The sequence below is a fragment of the Psammomys obesus genome, unplaced genomic scaffold, assembly GCF_907164565.1.
Source record: "Psammomys obesus unplaced genomic scaffold, mPsaObe1.curated_primary_1811, whole genome shotgun sequence".
NCBI lineage: Eukaryota > Metazoa > Chordata > Mammalia > Rodentia > Muridae > Psammomys > Psammomys obesus.
Window position 1 is genome coordinate 4,146,833 of NW_026596040.1, and position 23,358 is coordinate 4,170,190.

The 23,358-nt window shown below is 42.8% G+C and overlaps 1 protein-coding gene across 1 annotated transcript in view; it reads left to right on the plus strand.

The window, feature by feature from the left end:
• The window catches only part of Sh3rf2 (SH3 domain containing ring finger 2), a 102,917-nt gene that overhangs the window by 59,919 nt on the left and 19,640 nt on the right, over positions 1 to 23,358 (plus strand). The gene's annotated exons all lie outside the window — the stretch shown is intronic.

Consider the following 23,358-nt stretch of genomic DNA (forward strand, 5'->3'; position numbering starts at 1 on the left):
AATCGTCTATTACAACACAGATAGATAATGGATGAATGATAGAAAGATACATGATAAGTAGATAGATAGATAGATTATAGGTAAGTAGGCAGGTAGGTAGATAGATAGGAATATAGAGAGATACATAGATGATAGACAGATAGTAGGAAGATAGTTAGATAGATAGATACAAATGATAGAACAGATGGACATATTAAACAGATGGATAGATAGACAGTGATAGATACAGATTGATACAGATAGATACATGATAGGACAGCTCCGTTCTCCAAAGCCCTGCTCTGCATTCTACAAATGTAAGAACCTTTGTGGAAGAGTTATAAACCACTTTACATCAAGGTAATTAAGGACGAAGAATAAACATGGCTTGGCCAAGTACATGTAGTTAGTAGAGTCTAATTTGATATTAGTACTGCCTAGTGCTAGAACATGGTTGGCCTTTCACTGTGCTGTTAACAAAGACCACCTGAGCATCATCATGAAGCTGGTGTAGTTTGCCTTAAATTTACATCCTCTCATCTTGGTTGTCCTTATCTTTCTCCATTTTTACTACATGGCTTTCCACCGTTCCTCCCCACATACCTCACAGTCTAAAAACAATAGCTCTGTGTCTTCTCCACCTAAAGCCTTTCATTTCCTGCCACAATGTTCTTTACAAATTACCAGCTGTGTCCAGACATTCACAGTGTATATTGCTAAGGACCTCAAGAATAAGCTGTTATCAAGAAATCCACAGTCTAGCAGAGACTGAAAGCTCAATGGCTAGCTCCGGTGGAGACCAGGCTCCCTGAAGTGAGATGAGGATCCTGATGGCCCCCACACTGCCTTAGGAAATTATTAACACAAAAGAAGGGGCTGAAAAGCACATTCCTTTTATAGTGTTGTGGGGTGTTCCATGGGGTGTTTTCAGGATAACAAGGTCTCAGCTCTGTTCCACTCTATCTGTATCACCTCTTGAGCACCTAGCTACTCTCCCTAAACAAGGAAAAGAGAGAACAGTCTCAGGTCCTGTAGCAAGTTACTGCCTCGCTTCTAGGTTGAAAAATACCATGTTTCTATTGTGCTGTGTGGTTTTAACTCTCTAAGTCTTATAAGTGATATTAACTTCATGTTCACAAAGGAAAAGGCATAAAATATTTGGATACTTGATTTAAATTTAAATGTTCCTATTTAAAGAAACAGTGAGTTAATAAGGGTGTATATATAGGCATGGAAAAAATAACTATAAATGTGGGATTCAATCCGGATTAGGTCACGCTGATCCCAAGTGAATATGTGTGTAACCAGAGCACGCCCGCATAACTGTGGACACAGACAGGAAGATAATCCATGTGTTTAACCTTATCCTTGACAGAAGAATATTTGAATTTTTTGAGAAAAAGTTTCACCATATAGTCCTGGAACTGGCTGTGTAGACCAGACTGGCTTTGAACTCACAGACATGTGCCTGCCCCTGCCTCCCCAAGAGCTGGTTAAAGCTGTGCACCACTATGTCCTGCCAAGCATAATTGAGTATTATTTTGTTATGTGATTGTGTAGTGAAAGGTCCAGGAAATTCCTTTTAGGGAGGTTGTAAGACACACCTAGGTCCCACCAACAAGACAAAAGAGAGGTTGGATAACAAGAAGTCACTTTACAAAATCAGCATAGCAGCCACCCCGGTTAAGTGCCCGTTTTCCTTCTGTGAAGAAACAAGGCTGGAATTGCCCAATCTCCACTATGTAACTGTTTCCCTCACAGCAAGGAGCCAGAGAAAAGAACTGCATTTTCTCCTTGTCTTTGTGTCATCCTAACTACAGGAAACCACTTGCCAGGCCTGGGTAGACTATGCAGTAAGAACCTCAAAGATACACTGCAACTATGGGCCGAAAACAACTGCATTTGAAAATGACTCATAGTCAGACCTGAGCAGGTTCTATGGAACCTTTGGTGGAGGAGGTCAAGTGGGTGTCTTGCCACTAATACACTTGGCATCAAGGAGAGCTTAAGAATTCTCTCTAGGACCATGACCTAGGAAGGAAGGAAGCCTCAGAAGGAGAAAACAAAGCCAAGTGTATGACCTGCAAGTTACAAAAGAAATCCTTTGGTGATACAGTACCTCTTTAGGGTAGCCCCCAGCACACATCCCTCTCTGGTCCCTTGATTCAGGATGTGGCGCCTCTCACAAGTCTGTCTGCCCCACTCCCAGAGCAAAGAGTCAGGGTCCTTTTCCTCAGTAAGATGACCTGCTCCCTGGGCATCTCTGCTTCCTCCCTTCTCTTCATCCCACTTCCAACTCTGTAAATCCCGCTTCTTAGCCTCCTTCTTCCTACATGTAAAACGCAGAGGATTAGAATCAATATTTAAATATATATATACATATATAAAAGATATATATATCTTTCCTACCTGGGCGGTGCTGGCACATTCCTTTATTCCCAGCACTCAGGAGGTAGAAGCAGGCAGATCTCTTTGAGTTTGAGGCCAGCCTGTTTTACAAAGTGAGTCTAAGACAGCCAAGGCTACACAGAGAACCCATGTCTCTAAATAAATGAAATAAAATAACTTCTTCCTTCATAACCTCCTACATGCAGCTAGTTGGAAAGCCCATTTTGCCACCTAAATAGTCATTGTGACCATCTCTTGCACCTTTCTTATTTTTGAACCTTTGAGCACAGACTGTAGTTCCAGTCTCTTTCCTGGCCACCTAAAAACCATGCTTAATTACATCACCTTACCTGGCCCAGCTCCTCCCACAATCTTTCATTTTTTTACAGCCATAATTTTGTAATGACTGCTTAAAATTTAAATCCTTTTAGCCATTTCTATTTCCCAAATCTCCAGTGGTTCCCAGTAATCCTGAGAGACGGTAATGTCTGCAGTTTATTGTGGCCACTAAAAGCCAAAAACCACGAGAGGACTTACAGGCAGTTCAAGAGAGGTGTTGACATGTGCCTTTAACTGATGGCAAATCTCTGGGAAGAAAAGATCACATAACTTATCTCAAGACTAGAAACTACGCCAAAGTTTGAGTGTAACTCATTCTCTCCCCCCAAAAGAGTTCCTAAGTATGGCAACATCTAGTGTCCACAGTCTGGCTACAATCCACCTTCCCGCAGCTTTTCCTCATTACACAGTCGTAACCACACATGTGCACTAGCCCAGGAAGACGCAGAAGATAGAGGCACTCTGGATGTGGTAGCACTCCTAATCTCAGCACTGGGGAGATGGATGCAGAATAAGGAAGCCCTTGTCAGTCATCCCTTGCAAGAATTTTCTCTCTCCTGTGCTAACTGCACACTGTCTATACTCTTGTATATCCTGTTGTTATAAGCAATGTGTTAGAACATCAGTATATAAAACAGCGTGCATACATCTTTTTACATTGCTCAATAACCTGAAAGTTTCTCAGGGTTGGGGATTTCGTTTTATTCACTTATGACACTGGAGAATATCTGAATCCCTCTTGTTTCTATTACCCAGACAATGCAGAAAAGACAGAGAGGGCAGGGGCAAGTTGGTGTGAGGGATGTAATTCTTCCCACCTCTGCCTGGTGACGGCAGCCAGGCCAGGCGACTTCTCTGAGTTCCTGGAGAAATAGGCTAACATGCAGCTTTGAGAATTCTGAGATCTACAAAGGTAACTCTCCTTTTAGCCCTGTGTCTGGAATATTGCAGAGCAGGTTCTAGAACTATTGTAAGTCTGATCCATTCTATGGGTGACCCGTCTCCCACTAGGGACTCTCAGCCTTTGTTGCTCAAGGCTGCATGAAAGATGGTTTTTTTCTGAGTATTAAGATACTTGAACTCACTATCTGCTTTGCTCTGTTCTTCTTTTCTCTTTCTCTCTCTCTCTTTCTCTCTCTGTCTCATGCAAATTTATGCTTAAGATTTTACTTAACCCCACCCTCTAAGACAATTTACAGAGATGAATTATGCTAATATTGCTAAGTTGATATCTCCCCAATATAAATTTCATTCATTCCATGATTATAACTCAACAAATCCACATTTGCAAAAGATATATTTAGATCACGTTAAAATTGTGTAGTCTTGAAGAGTTGTAGGAAGAGAGAAGAAAGTCTGCATTGACTGGATGCCCTCCATCAAGCATTCTATCAGTTACTATCATTTTCTGTCCAGAATTCCTTTTATGAGTTTCATGGGTATTTGAAATACGTTTGTTAACTTTTTGAGACCATGCCTCTGAATAGAGATATATTCTTAAAGTATGCTCATGAATTATCAGTTAAAGCCTTAGGAGATCACTGGCAGGCATCTGAAAGCAAGAAAGGGACCAGGATCCCACCTTTCTGTGTTCCACCAAAGCTCACAAGATAAAGAACAAGCAAGGAGAAACTAGCAATCAGTGATGAGCCAGAGAAGCCATGCGGGCCTTGAACTCAGGACCCTCTCCTCATCCCAGGATTGAGCTTTAGATAACCACACTGAGCTCTAGGCTCTATGAGAGAGAGAGACAGACAGACATAGAGAGAAAGACAGAGAGAGAGAGAATGCTTGAAGTTGTGTAATCTATGTGGGAGCTTGTCCTGGGAGACCACCCTCCGTCAACAGCCATTGACCACCCTTCGTCCAGGGTGGGACCCTGCACAGTTTCTATGACCACACTGGACAGACAACCTATTGCTGAGATATTATGGGTGCATAACCCAATGGGCCCAGCCCTGGACACATGTACATTCGAGCAAGACTAGATGGTTTCCGTAAGTATCAGTTATACAGAGAAAGAAAGAGAGAGATGGAGTGTACATGTAACAATGATAAAGAAGAGGTCACGAATTTATGAAGAAACTCAGGGGGCGTGGAAGTAAAAAGAGGGGATAAGGAATGGGAATAATTTCAGAAGTGGTGCTCATGTATGAGGTTCTCATAAAATATAATAGTTAAAACATTTCACTTTTTAATGAGTATACTCTGATTCACAAACTCGCTTGGAAAATCAAAAAAATGGTAAATGTAAGAATAAGTACTTGGCTCCCAATTTTATTGTGTCTTTCAAATTTTTGAAGTTAAAATTTCTTAGCAATAAGTTGTTATATTGCTGTCTAATCTTTCCTATGCATTTTTTAAACTTTTTACGATGAAAAATTAGAAATCTATATAAAAATTAAAAGAATATTATAATGAACACACTCGTGGGCCAATTTATCTTCCACCCCCATTCCTCCATGGAATAAATTGAAGCCCAGGCATCAGGTCAAATTATCTATTATAGTAACCGTGTCTTTTAAAATATTTTAGCACTGTCATAATATTATCAAACAGCAAACAACTTTGTCTTATATTTTCAAGATCCCATGCTTGCATTTCTACATTTGCCTTACAAACATTCTCAACTGAGATACATATGAAGTAAACACTTTGGGTTGGCTGGAGACATTCTCCAAATTTCCTATATTCTGTACACTCGCTGACCTTCCTATCCTTTGCATTGTACAAGTCATCTGTCTTCTTGAATTCAGAAAAATCTAGGTACTGACAGTTGCCTCTTCACAGTGGTTTTAGACTTTTGTTTGCTTTGTTTTGTGACAGTTTCTTGTTGTCCATGTTGCAAAGTTTATCTATATAAGCAGCCTGTGTTAGCACTTTGTTCTTTCTTATAACATTCCAATATATGGAAATGCCCTAAGATTTAGTTTGCCCGTTCGTGACCTGATAGGCATTTGGGTGGTTTCTATTTGTCTATTACCAATAATATTGCTAGGAGTGCTGTGTGCAAGCTTTTGGCTAGGTACATTTTCACATATATACAAACCTAGGAATGGAGCTAACCATTCATATAGTGGTTCTCTTTCACAAAAATTCTGTTTGCAAAACTCACAACTATTTTCCAAACTGGATGCACATTTTATTATTTACACCAATACATCACAGTGATTCCAATTTTTCCAGTTTTTACCAACATGTGTTTACTGTTCTTACAGACAATAGCCACCTTAGTATATAAGAAATATAGTATCTCACTGTAAATTTTTCATTTGTGTGTGTTTGGTTTTCCTGGGTTTTGTTTTTTGTTTTGTTTTGTTTTCTGGGGTTTGTTTGTTTATTTGTTTGTTTTGAGGCAAGATCTCACTATGTAACCCAGGTTGGCCGCAGATCCGAAACCCTCCTGCTTGAGCCTCCCAAGTGCTGAGATTACAGGCACATGCCACTGTCTTACTTTAGTTTTAATTTGCATTTCTGATGATTAATGACATTGAGCATTGAACAAGTATTCTTTGGAAAAAGGATTGTGTATTTTGTTTGTGCATTTGTCCCCTTTTAAGTGACTTGTAAAAGAGTCTTTACATATTCTACAAAGAGTCCTATATCAGATATATAACTTGCAAACATTTCCCATTCTGTGCATTGCCTTTCCACTTGTTCTATAGTATTATTTAAAACACAAATTGTTTTCATTATGATGGTGTCTAATTATCTACTCTAGGAAACTACTACCTAGCCAAAATTTAAGATTTAACCTTATATTTCTTCGATGGTGTTTTACAGTTTTATCTTTTACACTTGTGTGCAGGACCCAGTTGCAGTTGATTTTTGTATATGCTATGAGATCAGGGTTCAAATTTATTTTTATGCATGTAGATATCTAGTTGTCCCAGCAGCATTTGTTGAAAAGGCCATCACATCCCCATTTTGTTAACTTGACACTCTTGTTAAAACTTAAATACTTATCACAACACATCAAGAGGCTCGAAATGTTGGATTGCACCTCCTTTTGTATTAAAATTGAGATGTCACACAGCCAAACTCCCCATCAGTCTTTCTTTCTAGTGATTGGAACATGATTTCATTCCAGGTGGCAAAATGGTGGCATACATTCCAAGTCCATCCTTCCCGATGGACATCTTTTTACATGGCAACACTTCTGTAGTGTTGACTAACCTTTCCAAGGGTACTTTGTGTGTCAGATATGACACGGAGAGCTGTCTGTGGGCTACATGCCAGATCCCACACGTGCCTGTCAGAAGCTCATAGGTCAGAGACTCCTAAGCTCACATCCTTGATCTCTATCCCTCTCCCCTATTTGGTCCAGAGCTTTCTCTAGTTCAAAAACAGGACTCATTTCTCACCAGTGTCCCTCCTGGAATGTTTGCCATAACTGAACTGATAACCCTTTTTCCACTGGCTGCTGCCAGCTGGGCTAACATTGCCCTGACTGTCTGGTGCCAATCTCCTTGTTTACATCCTTATTATTGCCCACAAGCTGGCCCAAGTGTCCCAGGTTCCTTGGCTGTGTGTTCACTTCTTTACCCTCCCCAAGGTCTAGTTTCCACACTTGGGCCAAGACCAGGAGAAGGAGGCCTGAGCTTGTGCAATCTGGAGAAGAAACGGCTCCAAGGTTGATGTGGGAATGAGTGATGACCTTTTTGTTTTCCAAATGTGGCTTTGCATGCTAGAAATGATGTGGCTGTGTTCAGAAGCGAAAAGGAACATAAATCAAAGTATACAGGCTGGGAACACATACAATGAGAAAGCTCTCATAACCCATGAACTGTTAGACACTGCAGACTGAAGGCACTGGAGGAAACTGCACGTTTGTTACTATTGTGTTTCCATTTGGCCTCCAATTTCTCTGCAGATAAGGAATTACAGTAAAGATTTTGACGCAGTCAGAGCTTCCTATAGCGGCTTTTCCATCTAATAACTAATATGCTTGAACTAATATGATGCTCCTCGGTGTTCTCATTCGCAAAATGAGTTTAGGCTTTCCATTGAGAGTCTCTGCAGAGCTCTGTAAACCAGTGTTCTTCCCCAAAGCAGAGCTTTTACCATGTCATTTGTAAGACTCAGGAGATCCAAAGGAGGTGGGGTTGGGGGTAGGGTCAGGCTTCAACTTGTTTCACAGGTAGGAAAACTGACAGGGAGCGGCCCTTCCTTAACAGACTATCCAACTCATCATCAAACAGACACTGAATTGCAATTTAAAGCAGAAATGCGGGTCCTTGTGTGTAAAACTTGGTGCCTGGCCCTTGAGCTGCATGATCGAAGGTGAAAGTGGTGATTATTTGCACAAGAAACATGATGGACATGACACCAATCAAGCCTAAGAGAATGGGGTCCCATTCAGTGTGTGGCCCTCCAGGTATCCAGCTGTCCAGGTCTCAGTTTCCCCATCTGCTAAGGAGACTGGTGAAACTGACCCGACAGAGAATGATTTGGCCAAACTACTGAACAGCACATTCTAAAGACAGACACTGAGGGGCTGGTACCATTGGCCATTGTTGGAACCCTGCTCTTCTGCTCACACACACCTTCACAGACAGTCACATCTGATTCTGTTCCGGCTACTGTAGTCTTCTCAGCCTCATCAAGGTGAGGGTCAGGGAGGATTCTTCCCTGAGACAAACAGCTTAGCAAAGAGTGTGCAAAACTACAGGCTTTGGGGTTGTTGGCATCTGAAAAGGAATTCACCACTTCTTCCTGAGCACAAGGTCTCTGGGAAAGGTATCTCCTCTCCAAGAGCCTCAGTTTCCCATGTACAGGAGATAATAACCTAGATCCAGCAATGGTTACTGACCCAGTAAATTTCCCTTCTGTCATTTCTGTTAAGTCAAACCAGGAAGCTACAGCATCTTCTCTACCACTGCCCCAGGGCTGACATATATAGACCAAACATGCTTACAGTGAGAGTCATCAGCTGTGCACCTCAGAGAAATTACTTGCTGGCGTTAGAGTGTGAGCCCATCACTTCCCTGCCAGGCAGTGGTAATTCCAAAAGTGCAGGAGTCTAGTTTGTTATTCTGCCCTGGTAGCTATTGGGACAATTCCACTTGCCTTCAGCTGTAATCCCACATAAACCCATGCAGGGAAAGCCGAAAATGCACACATAGGAAAAGACTTTGAAAAGAGGAGATGTAGGCTGAGATAGGGTCAGCTCCCTGTCCACCATTCTACACACACACACATGCACACACATGCACGAACACACACATACGATTCAGCTTTTCGTGTGAGTCCTGTCCTCACCTGGTGAGCATCCTGAATGAGCCAAGAATGAGCCCTGTTTTCCCTTACAGCCCACCAGGGGAGCAGTGAATAAAGAGTTGTTAGGTACCTTCCACACACCAAACACCTGAGCCAGACACAGGGGCAGAGCAAACAAGACTCTCGGTCACTGCACTTGGGGACACTCCAAGCCGGCAAGGTAGATACATACTAAAGTATTAACTATTGGTTTCATGGTTATATGTGTGCAAAATGCTGTAAGGTTTGAGGGTGAGGCATGAAGAAATTCTGACATGAAGGGTCTGGGAGGCAAGAGGGTTTCCTGGGGGACACAGTGTGCAGGTGGAGACCTAGAGTTTAGCGATCAATCAGGTAAAGGAAGGAGGCAAGCCAGGAGCTGCAGTTTTCCCTGCCTAGCCGCCCAGGCCCTGAGGAGTGCAAGGCTCTTGGGGCACAGTTAACTCTGTACACTTCCATCCCAGCCCTTCCCTGGCTTCCCAAGGTACTCTAGAAAAAGCTTTCTGGTTTCTGGTGACTAAAGGTAATTAACCTTGTTTGCTTCCTTGATTCAGCACTTTTCCAACGAGTGGTTAAACTTTACATCATCACTTTGCCCAGTTAATTCTGGCCGGTGAACCACTACGGAGACCCAACCCTGTCTGGGTGAAAGAGGGAGCGGCCCAGCCTACACCTCAGCATTTTAACAGAGATTCTTGAGCTCTGAGGCTTAGCACCAGGCTCATTGACATCCTCTGGGACCTGAGAAGGACACACCTTCTCTCTGTGGACCAGGCCACCCTTTTGTGGCCATGAAAAATGTGTCAAGACATTGTCCTACATGCCCTGTGCTCAGAGTCTCCCCAGCTGAAAGTTGCTGATGTTGTGCAAAGTATAGACCAGACGCTTGACTAGTGTGGTATGAACAGCAGCTAAGGTAGGCCTGTGGGGAGATAATGAGTGCCCCATCTGAATATCCTACCAAGCCAGGCCTCTCAAATACATCCTGAGAGACTGTGGGGCTTCAGAGAAACCCGGAAATTTCCAAAGGTGGGGCAAATAGGTTTGTCAGTGTCCTGTCTCTGGATGAATGCAAGCAGACTACCCCAGGCCTGAAAGAATCTAGAGATTTAGTCACCAGAATAGGTCCACTTTCCACTTCAGCTCAAGCCAGAGGAAAGGGGACTCGTTTTGTGACAAACCCAGTGCTATGATCCTAAATACCACCCCAACTTGTGGGTGTTGCTAATAGATAGTATTACTTCTATTTTAAATGAAGAAATTGAGACCCAATAATTAGCTCAGAGTTCTGATCCACTCCAAACAGTGGATCAGAAACCAGGATTGGCTACCTTTCAAGTCTTTCCCTACCCCAGCAGCAGATGTGGGAATCTCAACTGTCCACAAAAACAGTTGTGGAATTCCACAGTTTAGGAATAATTCTTGGGAAGTAGACAGGCATGGTCAGAAGAAATAATGAGACTGATTAGCAATGTCTGTCATGCCCAGGCATACTAAATGAGGCACATTCACCAGGTGACAAATCTACAATCTAAGATTCCATAACTCTACAATCATTTCATTTGTCACTTGGGGTGGCTGTACAGAGTTGGAGGTACACCCAAGTTTGTTTAACAAACAGGCTACTCTGTTCAGGCCTTCTTCAGGGGTGGAGTTTCTGTGGGGGACAAAGGCAGGGCACAGCTTTCTATTGTTTCCATAGAAAAGCAAAGCAGGTCCTCCATCATAGCCCTTTGTTATCAACCTAGCAATTTTAGTTTCAGTGAGTAACAATATTCAAAAAAAAAAAAAAGAGAGAGAAAAAATTTCCAGAAAATGAGGCATTTTCTTATATTAAAAAATTTATCTATTGTATTTCAAAGTCCAAGTATAAGAGATTTAAAAAAAAAAAAAAACACCCTTCTCCCTCTCTTCTTAACCCCAAACAATCAAGCAACTAATGGGAAATTGGACAGTTTGGTGCACAGTAAAATCTGCTTACATAGAAAAGAATGTGGCAAGCACCAGAGTATTGGTTTCCAAGACATCTTTTCCATGCTGACTGCTAGGTAGGTCACTGAGGACAGAAAGGCCAGGGACAGAAAGGAGGACAAATCTTTACCACTGGCCTGACTCAGCCTAAGTGCTTCCCTTCTTCCTGCCCCTCCTTTCTCACAGGCTTTGGCTCTCCTTAAGCCAGACTTGCTAAGAATACTTGCCGTCAGTAAGCTTGTGTTCGAAAACATAGTGGCCTACCACGTGAGTGTCATTGATTCATCTGGGTACGAGCGACTGAGGCCTGGCTACATGCCAAGGATGTGCAGTCCGGATGTGAGTGGGCGTGCACTGGATCCCAGAGAATCGACTGGTTTAATCTCTAGCCTGCCTTGTCTCAAGTGGTAGAACATAACTGGAGACTGCCTGTCCTTCATTCTTGAGCCTGATATTAGACACTCTGCAGTCACCAACCTAAAGAGAGCAGTCTCCAGGGAACGACTGCTCACCCCACTGTTGCATCTGGAAATAGTCTTCTGTTCACTTGTGTCTTTGACCTAAAACAATACAATTCTACAATTCTACAGCCTGTGGGCCGTGCGCTGCCTGCTCCCTGGTTTGGACCTGGGGTGGAGGGCAGAGATCAAAAAGAGTAGTACTCTGCAACAGGCAAGAATTATTTTTTACTTTCAGTGCTCAAAAATAAAGTTTACTGTCACCCAGGTAGACTTGCTCTCTGAGTGTTATCCATGGCCTACTTCACACCACAATGACAGAGTTGGGCGATTTTGACTGAAACCGAATGTAAAGCCTAAAATACTTACTCTCTGATCCTTTACAGAAAAATTTGGTTGGCCCCAGGCCTTGACCTTTCTTCTTTTGTAAGGCTTTGTGAGCATGTGTGTCTGGGCACTTTGAGCCCTGCAGGGGGAAAGGAACACTCAGTGCCTCACCACACGCAGGCTGGCTACACACGCAGAGACCTCTCTCAACTTCCCTCCTCGTTTGGGAGTTTGCTTCAGTGCCATCTTACTGCTTTCAGCTCCACAAGGCCAGGGTAGCTGAGGCCCTCCACCATTCCAGGGTTAAGTCCAGTCAAGCCCGGCAGGGTGAGAAGGTTAGTAAACATTAGTTGAATACAAAAGCGGACAAAGGGAGCCTCTTGAATGTATCTGTGCCCGTGTGTGTGTGTGTGTGTGTGTGTGTGTGTGTGTGTGTGTATGTGTGTATACCACCGACCATGAGCAAGAGACAGAATGTATACACCCTTAAACGATGGCAGGATTTGATAAAAGAAAGACGTGAGGGGATTCTTACACAGATGAGGAATTGAATAAGAATGAAGAAAGGGGGTCTTTAGGGTGGATGGATGACACCTGGATGTAGGTTTTGTGAGCCACCCACAGGACACAAAGGGTGTTGGCACCACGTTCTGACTATTTCTTCATTATCCCTCCTTGCTCCTGCCTCGCCAGCAATTTTGAGCTTGATCGATACCTTCCCTTGAGGGCGGTGTGCCAGTGCTTTAATGCTTTAATATTTGAGCTCTGCTCCTGACGGGCAAAGTCGCCTGCAACCCTGGGCCTCAGGCCAGGCCACCATGCTTCCTAAAGTGTAGCCTCCCATACAAAGGAAGCAATGTTCCCAACACTAGTTCTTTCCAGGTACAGAAGTGAATGGGATGGACCCCAGAAGTCAAGGGACCTCACAAAAGTACACATTCCAGGTACAGGGAGGGGCAATGTGGTACTTGTGGATGAACTGTTACAGGCAAGTTCATTCTATCCAGATGGTCAAACAGAGTCCAACAGGAAAAGATCATCAGGAACATTTCTCGTCGACTCTCCATCTTCAATTCCTTCAGAGAAAGCATTTGAGCAGCCTCCTTCCCTTCTAGTTGTGTTTGTTGTGCTGCCCCCACTCTCCAGAGTTTAGATACCACAAGGGTAGAGGCCTGCATGGGGAAAGCCCCTAAGGAGTTGTTAAGAATGAGTGAAACAGGCTGGAAAGCAAATCCTGCTCCAACCAGCTCCCAGGATGTGCTCGCTGACCCTGTGGCGGGCCTAGCCTGACTGATGTTAGACTCTACCAGTAACCATCAGCATGCCGCCTGTCCTCATTGTCCTTATGGTCTATTCCAGCTCTCACATACTGGGATTCTAAAACCAGAGGCTGGGGCTGGAGGTATGGCTCAGTGGTTAAGACTATTTCTCACAGAAGACTCGAGTTTAGTTCCAGTGCCCACATTGTATGGCTCACAACCATCTGTAACTCCAGTTCCAGGGCATCTAACATCCTCCATCAGGACCTGAACACACATGAAAACATACAGATACACAAATAATAAAACCTTTTAAAAAAAATAGTAAAGCCAGGGGTGTAGGGTTTTTCAAGATTCATAGGATTAATAAAAACCAAAAGCCCTTGGCCACAACCATTAAAAATAATAATTAGCTATTAGACAGAGGATGACCAGCTAACCTGGCCATTGACCAGGAGCAAAGCGGCACTAGGTATGGTGGCATCTGCCTTGACCAATGAACACTGTGTGTGAACCAACCCAAATGCTGTGACAGCTCGCCCTCAGGGTCTGCTCTGTTGCCTACGCCCTGTGAAATCCATAAAACCTGCAGTGGCTGGGAAACTTCTCAAGATGCCTTTGCAGGTCTCTCAGAAACCGGGCAAACCCGTCATGGCTCAGCCTAGCAAGTAAGAAACAGAGAGCTAGTGAGGCTATGGCCTGTGGTTCCAGCCCTCACTGTTCCTGTCCTCTGAGAACCCTGCAGGCCTATCAGAGGCGCACCTGACTCTGTCTCCAAAACACACGTGCTGCCTCTGGACACGGCAGATGGCACTGGCAAAGTGAACACCAGGTCAGACGGTTCTAGTTTGGACCCTACCTCTGCCAACTACCTGGCCCTGTGGCCCTGGGCAAATTATCATAGTATGTGTTTGCTTTACCAATTGTGTCAGCAAAATGAGCATGGGGAAAAAATAATAGCACTTGGTCTAGAAGAGCAGAGGAGCAGAGACAAGTGACCTGCCAGCTTAGCCTATTGGGCCTGCTTCGGATCAATGAGACACCCTTCTAAAAGAGGGGCAGGGATGGTTTCTGAGCTCTAACATCCAGGTTCTACCTCAGGCCTCCACATGAGCACGTATGCACACCACGTGAGTCCACACAAACATGCACATACACACTCACAAATAGTACTTGCTTTTTTTTTTTTTTTTGCTTATTATAAAGATTACATGGCCTCTATCGAATATTCTGTGAGCATGAGCTCTTGTGCGGGTTGTGCTGTAATAGAGAGTTTGCTGACTGAAAGGGATCAGACATGCCCAAGTGATGCTCAGTGTTACCAAATGCCTGCCTGTCCAAATGCCGGAGTACCAGACCAGATCCACCACTGAGGGAAATAATACTTTTGTTTGTGGGGAATTATTAACTGGAAAAAGAGGCTGAATTAGGGAATCTCAAGAAAAAAAAATAATAATAAAAACAAAAAAGCAACACTACCTAATTTCTAAAATACCCCTCAATTATCTGATGTTACCAAATCCTTAATGCTGATAGAAGAGAGAACTGGGTAAGAGAATCCATCTCTTCCTGTCTGTCCCAGATGGTTTAGACACCAGTCTTCTTGAAAGAACTCAGTGGACATTTGTGGGTGTTCAGGTATGCTCTGAAAGCTGGGGTGCAAAAGGCAAAGCTATGTATCTGTACTATGAATTTCCTCTTCTTTAAACAGATCCACATTTTCATGCCTTTTTAGCACAATGAGATTTAAAAAAAAAAAAAAGCTATCAGGATATTTGGAAACAGATGGTCTGAATTGTTCCAGGCTATCTTTTCCCCTTTGGGTACAAAAGAACTCTGGAAGATGAGAGGCAGCCATTGTTTAAAGAGCCGTGGGCTCTGTCTGAGCTTGTATGGTTGAATCGGACAGAAAAAGACGTCAGGAGTTTATCTGCAGGGCAATTGAACTTCTTCAGTTGCTACAGACTGGGCAGCATCTAGGCAGGGCCTGTGAGCCTGTGCCACAGCCAGATCAGGCTGCTTAAATCCAATCAGAAACGTGAGGAATGGGCTTCTCCTTCCTTTCAGAGTCACACAAAACCAGCGTCATGCTTCCAGAGAGAGGTTTAAGGGACGACTTCAGAGAAAGTGCTAAAAAGTCCTACACATATGCCCGGGGCTTGTCTCTAGAGAGGGTGCAGGCTACTGATGCGCCTTGCAGCCCTGCTCTATTAGTCCCAGGAAAAAGAAAGATTTCATGACCAACCAAGCTCTCAGCCTGAGTATGAAGTGTTTTTCTAATGGCCTCCATAAAATAATTTAAAGAGGAAAGCTGTCCTGTCACCAAGAAAGTATCAGGCAGCTGCAGGTTACCATGGGAAAGCTATGGCTGTGATTTCCAAGGCTATGAGCTTACTTCTATTGAGGGAACATTGAGGGGACTCATCTGACCCCAAGGGAGCAAGAACAACTGATTTGATAATATAGGGAAGTCATGATTGTTTTTTTTTTTTCTCTCCTCTTTTTAAAAGGGTGGGAGAGTGAGGGAAAATGTCTTGCTATATAGCACAGGCATGCTTCAAAATCACAATCCTCCTGCCTATGTACTGGATTACAGGCATGCACTACCAGAGCTGACGTTTTCTTTTTTTTTTTTCTTTCTTTCTTTTTTTTTTATTCTGAAAAATCATCACCCTTGTTCTTCTAATAACTTTAGAGAAGTGGTTTTATTTAACTTGAGAGTCAAGAAACACAATGTAAATAGTGAATTTTGTAAAAATAGAAAAGGTGACCATAGTATTATCAAAGGATGTCTCGGACTCTCTGAATTTCTCCAAAAAACATTTTTTTTTAAATTAACTTTTCATTTTTGCTGGCTTTGGTTTGCTTCCCCAACTATCTCTCCTGAAGAGAGAGAGACTCTAAGACTTACAAACTTTGACAAGTCGTCACAGAAAAACCTATGAAAGTTCACCTAAGTCAGATAGAAGAATTTAGGAACAGACAGGTCCACTCACCTGTGATTACATGGTAAAAGAGTAACAGAAAAGTCCCATTCCCCAGGGATCTGAATTCAGAACTAGTTTCTAGCAAAAATGTTGTAGTCTCTTGACTGGCTTTGGTCCATCCAACTCTCCATGCACAGCCATTTTTTAGTTGGAGAAATGTATTTTGCTGCCACTCTTGTTTACACAAAAAGCTACTTTCTAAGGAGAGAGGGTTCTTTTGCTTGTGTCAGGGGTGGTGGATCATGGACCTCACGAGATATTCTAGCACATCACATCCTGGGCTGGTGCTGTCTAGAAAAAGGTGAGGGTAAGATCCTGCTGCAGACAGATGGCATATTAGCACACAGCATACCTTGTACATGAGAATAATGACCCTGCTGAGAATTCTCATGACCCAGCAGATCCTTAGCAATCATATCAAAACAGACTTAACAGGAACTCTGCTTATTGAAATATTGTGGTTACACTATAAATTGTAACTCTTTCAAGTGGACAAAGGACTGGGCAGTGGTGGTGAATGCCTTTACTCCCAGCACTTGGTGGCAGAGGCAGGAGAATCTCTCAGTTCGAGGCTAACCTATGCTACGGAGCTAGTTCCAGGACAGCCAGTGTTACACAGAGAAATCCTGTCTCAAAAAAAAAAAAAAACAACGACTAAAACAAAGATTATAATTAAGGATTTGGTATGTCCTTGTCTTTCAAAAAGGCTATAGTACCTACCCTCTGCCTTGGGACCCAAATCTTGCTTTAAATGCAGCAGATACTTGGACTCAGAAAAGCCTAAGAAAGACAGTGACAAAGGACGGAGGTGGCAGGGCAGAAGATGTTCTGTACCTGAGCAAATGAGCTGGCTCAGGGGAGAGGATTTTTGTCTTTGTGGTTTGACTTGAGGGTTAGATTTGGGGCCTTTTTCCAGATCCTCCAATTCGAGCCACAGCTGTAGAGAAGCACCATACACATGTTCCCAGACAGGAGGTCAGCTGCCCGGCACTGGGTCTTCTCTAAGGGAGTTTGATCTACTGTGATTGACTCCTGGATCTTAGAGACAAATCTCCTTTTAAAGTTTGGTCCTACTGAGAAAAGCCTCCTGCCTGCCTATCTTTCCCTTACTTCTCCCTACCATGTCTCCCATCTCATACTGGTAACAATAGTAAAATGGATTGGGTCTATCTTTGAAACAGGAATGATACAAAACACTCTGCATCATGCAAGGTACCTTGTTCTCTCTCTCCTTCTGCGTGTGCATGTGTGTGTGTGTGTGTTAGGGAGTGGTTGTATGTATCTGAGGAGGCACATCTAGACACCTTTTAGGATAATATAACATTAAAGACAATGAGTGAAGACTGAAGACAAGTGTGATGGCACATACTACTGCACCAACACTGTGGAAGCCAAGACAGGGGATCTTGAGTTTTAGGCCAGCCTGGACTATATAGCCAGACTCTTTCAGAGAAAAAAGAAAGATGGACAGGAAGGAAGGGAGGAAACAAGGGAATTGAATTAAAAAATAACTTGAAACTCAGAGAGTTATATAGTTAAGCTTATTCATAATTTTGAGGAAATGCTGTTTAATTTCTTCCAAACATGAAAAGAAAAAATCTCCATGTATTTCATGGGGCCTAGGATATTTTTTGTATTAAAAATAAAAACATGGGGCTGGAGAAATGGCTCTTGCAGGAGTTCTGAGTTCATCTCCCAGCAGTTCCATGGTGGCTATCATTGATCTGTAACTTCAGTTCCAGAAGACACGATTCCCTCTTCTGACTCCTGAGGGATCTGCAAACACATGGTACACAGACATGCAAGCAAAACACCCATACATATAAAATAAAAACAGACAAAAGTGAAAAGAAAATCAGTTCCACTAATATATCATGTTAGTGGGTTAAAGAACATTTTAAATAATACAGACAAATATAGTATGCAAAAATGATATCAATAAAAATGTTAGAATTCTACATCTATTTATCATATACTAGAAAGTTTATCAAGCTAGGAATAAAATCCTTAACAGAATTCAGTGAGAAGGATCTCTCTAAAATCTATAGCAAACATGTTGTTTAATGGTGAAATGTTGGATCCTTGAAGGTTAGAACAGGGCCCTGCCCTGTTCCTGATCAACCGTGTCTAGGGGCCTTGCAAATAGACTAAGCAAGAAGTAAAGGTTGAATATTTGAAGAAAAAAATCTCATTATATGAATATTATATTATCATCTATATGGAAAACTCAAAAGAATATAAAACTCAGAAGAATATAGTGAGAATAGGAATGTTGTCATCAAGGTTACTAGTCTCAAATCGGTATTTGTAAACACAACTGCATGTCTATACACCAAAAGGAAAAATAAGAAGGTAATTTTCTTTTGCTTTTTCTTCTGTTGTTTTATTTTCAGTCTCACTCTCTAGCTCAGGCTGACTTGGAACTCACCATGGAATCTATATTGCTCTCAAATTCATGGCAACCCTCCTGTCTCAGCCTGCCAATTACTCAGTGTAAAGTTACAGGCTTTACATTGCATCTTTTTCCTCAGACAGGGTCTCAGGGCCTTGAACTGGGTGTGTTGCAGGATGTGACCTTGAACTTGAACTTCTTCTGCTTTCACAGTACTGGGGTTACAGGCAGGCAGCATCGTGTCAAATTTTTTGCAGTTTTTAGGATCAAAAAAGACGAAACAAGGGCTGGAGAGATAGCCCAGCGGTTAAGAGCACTGGCTGCTCTTCCAGAGGACTTGGGTTCAATTCCCAGCATCCACATGTCAGCTCACAACAGTCTGTAACTCCTGTTTCAGGGGATCTGACACCCTCACACAGACATACATGCAGTCAAAACAGCAACGTATATAACATAAAAATAATAATTTTTAAATGGTGAAATAAATGGTGAATTGTGTCCTGCTTTTAGACATGAAAACTCAGTATCTAGCTTTAAAGTGTCTTGTCCAGGTGTGGTGGCCCATGGGTGTTATTCTACCACTCAGAAGGCTGAGGCAGGTAATCGGCATGATCACATAGCAAGTTTCAGGCCATCCAGGGCTACGGAGAAGTACCGAGAAGTACAGAGAGGACGGGAGAGGAGAGGGGAAAGGAAGGGAGAAAAGGAGAGGAGTGGAGTGAAGTTTGGGAGAGGCCTGGAATGAATTTCAGTCATGATCCTCCTTATCTCCACACACACAAATTTTAACATCTTCAAGTTGTTATTCTCCCCTAAATTATCCACAAACTCGACAGCTCTAGAGTTTCTTTTCATGAAACTCAAAAATTAACTCTAAGGTTCAAACAGAATGTTGAAAAGCAGGGGGCCAAAAGATTTCTAAAGAGAAGGGTCTGGCTTGTTTGGGGTGAAGGGTGAGTTCTGCTGATCAGATATCTCATGTTAAAACTGCAGTAACTAACTTGGCTCGGACTTAGCGCCAGGCTCTTTCAAACCAGTGGAACATGCTAGAAAATCTGGAAACAGACAAGGTGGAGACGTGATTTATGGCAAACAGGTCAGAAGGGATGAATGAGCTAATTGGGTATCTGTATGGGGAAAGGATGAAACTGGATTCCTCCATCGTCAAAATCAATTCCTTGTGGACTAGAGAACTCATATATGAAAGGTAAAAGTATGAACTTTCAAAAGGCAACATAGAAGCATACCTCACAACCTTGAGATTAAGAGGCATTTTAGCCAAGATTTTTCAGAAGAGAGAACTGCATGGAAATATATTTTGTAACTACTTTTGTCCATCAAAAGAGACTACAGAATAAAAAAATATAAGGAATTTATATCTAAAAATAATAGAATTCCACAACATAATGATAAAATAATAACCCAGGTACTTTGGAGAGACAGAGGATCTAAACAGGGATTTCATGTAATAATAATGGTCAGTAAACCTTTGAAAACAGAGGAAAAGAATAAACTCAGAAAAAAAAAAAAGAATAAACTCAGGCTCACTGGCATTCAGAGGCAAGAATGTAAAACCACAATGAGTGAGCGTTCCATTCCAACACAGGAGCAGATATTAAATATCTGAGTGTTACCTCATCTGGCAAGACTGAAAGAACAGGAACTGTTGCTTTTGCTGGCAGATGTGTAAACTGTTATAGCCACACTGGGAAACCATTTGTTATTACCTAATAAAACTGCACAAGCTCCTACCCTACGGCCCATAGGTTCCATTCCAAGGTGTGTATCCTGGAGGAACATGGGCACAGGGGACATGGACAAGGATGTTCATAACACTATTTATAACAGCCCCAAACTAAAAGCTGCCCAAGTGACACATACACAAGAGAACAGTCCCATGGTGGCCTATCCCTGCCATGAAATATGAGACAGGAACCACGAAGACACAGCCAACCTCCATGTCACTTATAGCATGTGCTTTCATGCGATGCTCATAGCAGGCACAGCAGAGGAGCTTGGGTAGGGATGTGTTACCAGAGTGGGAGAAACTACACAGAAAAGCCCTGGGATGATCAGTTCACACACACTTCAGTGCTACGCTTACCTCAACCTTCCTGATGCTGCGACCCTTCAATACAGTTCCTCATGTTTCAGTCCCTCTTAATACAGTCCACGTGTTGTGGCGAACCCCAACCATAAGATTATTTCACTGCTACTTTGTAACTATAATTTCACCATCACTATGAACTGTGGTGTATATATGATATGCAGGATCTCTGAGACCCCAGGGGGCCTCGACCCACAGATTGAGAACCGCTTGCTCTAGAGGGAGGGAAGGTGTGTGGTTTGGATACACACATTGCTCATACTATTATGTCAGTGATGCATAAACTGTGCTCGTGATGTATTTATTATTTAGATTTTTAATAGAAAAGAGAAGTGACAAGAAAGAGGTGAGAACTAAATGACAAAAACAGCCTGGCCAAAGAGATCACATGGCTGGGTTGAAGAGCAGGAACAGAGAGAGGAAGGTACGGTGGTTTGAGCGAGAACAGCCCCCAATAGACTTACATATATGAATGGTTAGGGAGTGGCATTAGGAAGCATTGACTTGTACAAGTAGGTGTGGCCTTGTTTGCGGAAGTGTGTCACTGGGGGTGGACTTTGGGATTCCATTTACCCAAGCTAGGCACAGTGGTTGGCCCTCTTCTTGCTGCATGCACATCTGGGCTTAGAACTCTGTTACCTCTCCGGCACCGTGTCTGCCCATGTGTCGCCATGCTTCCCAATATTAGGATGACTAAACCTCTGAACTTTTCCACCAGCCCCAGTGAACTGTTTCCGTCATAAGAGTTGTTGTGGTCCTTGTGTCTCTTCACAGCAATAAAACCCTAAGACAGAAGTCAGTGCCAGGGGTGTGGGTTATGTGGCAGACTTAACGTTTCTGTGAGGATTGTGGAAGGACTTTGGACTAGAAGAGCCATTGAGTATTGAGAGCCCAGTGGGTTGTTTTGTCAGAGACTTGAAGACAAGAGTGTTGAGAGCAGTACAGGCAACAGAAACCTGTTTTGTCAAGGTTCAGAGGAAACAACGATGCTATGGCACCATTTGTGTGAGGAATCTGGGGTTCTGGTCATCTGGGGCTGAAGAATAGGCTACGATTAACAGGAGACCAGAACCACTAAATCATTTTTATTTTACTGGGATATTGTGCTGGCTAGCTGAAGCTGAGAAATTAGCAGTGATTGAAGAAAGACCAGCATCACTAACCACAAATTCTTCTGAGAAGTGGTTCCTAAGAGTCTGCACCCAGAAGCTGTGTTCCAGAGGTGGCCATGGTTGTACCTTGAGCTGGTAGCCAAACTTGGTAGTATAAGAGCTACCCAGGTGGTTCTGGTTTTGAAGACATAAGGGGTCATGGAGAGCAACTGAGTCTTGGCACTGAGAAGCCAAGAGAGGCCATTGGCCAAGATGCAGCCTCAATAGCAATTAAAGGTCCAGGTTGAGGGGCCATGCAGAAAAATCGAGGCTTAGCTCCATAAAGAGAGCCCAGGAGGGGCTGCTGGTGAAAGTGCCATCCAGATGCAGCAGAGAGCCCAGCATCTTGGAGATGACAGGACCATGAAAGGACTGGCAAGAACAGTGGCAGTAGGACAGTGATCCTGTCCAAGCTTAGAAGACAAGCTGTGTGTGATGCGGAGGGTGGGGCTGGGGAAGAGAGCTTTTTGTAGGAGCCCAGATATTGGACATTGCTTTGATCTAATTGTGACTATGTCCTGGTATTTCCCTCTCAGAGCAAAAATATGCTTAATTTACTTTTGACTTTACAGGATCCTGCAGCTGAGAGATTAAATTTTAAAAGAGATTGTGGGCTTTTTAAAGAGACTTTGAATTTTTTAAAAAGTCTCAACTTTGAAGTGTTTGAATTTGTAAAGACTGTGAGACTTTTTAAGTTTGTGAAATGTTTTATACTGTTATTGATATTAACGTGTCATCTTGGGGATGAACAAGAAAAGAAAAGTTGTGGCTTAACAGTGATGTGTTTGTGTGTCAAGGCGACAAGGGGTCAGCTGTGCTGGAGAATGGTATGTCAACTCGACACCAGCTAGAGAGATTTGAGAAGAGGAAACCTCAAGACAATGTCTCCATAAGATGAGGCCTGTAGGCAAGCTTTTAGGACATTTTCTTAATTAGTGATTTATGAGGAAGGGCCTCATTGTGGGTGGTTCCATCCCTGGACAGGGGGTCCTGGGTTCTATAAGAAAGCAGGCTGAGATAGCCAAGAGGAAAAAGCTAGTAAGCAGCACCCCTCCATGGCGTCTGCATCAGTTCCTTCCTTCAGGTTCCTCCCCCGTCCTAACTTCCTTCAGTGATGAGCAGTTCTGTGGAAGTGTAAGCCAAATCAACCCTTTCCTTCCCAACTTGTCTTTTTTTTTTTTTTGTCATGGTGTTTTGTTTGTTTTTTTGTTTTGTTTTGTTTTGTTTTTTGTCATTACTTCATCGCAGTAATAGAAACCCTAATGAAGACAGAAGGCGAGGCTGAAAAGGGAAGCAGAAACATATTGTAAGGTAGATCAGCCTTTAAAATGTTTGCCACACAAATGAGAAGACTGAAGTTCAATCCCAGGAATCCACATGAAAGACCCATATGTAGTGGTTTATACTTGTAATCTCAGAGATGGCTCACTGGCTGGCCAGCCTACCTGAGCAGCAAGCTCTGGGTCCCAATGAGAGATTCAGTCTCAAGAAAGAGGGGAAAGGTAAGGGCTGATGAGATGGCTCATCAGGTAAAGGTGCTTGCTGCCAAGCCTGATGATCTGAGTTCTGAATTCTATCACTACATGCCAAGAGAAATGATTCTTATAAGTTATTCTCTAACCTGCACACATCTGACATGAGTACACACGCACTCACATTAGATAGATAGATGGATGATAGATACATAGATGATAGAGATAAGATAAGATAAGATAAGATAAGATAAGATAAGATAAGATAAG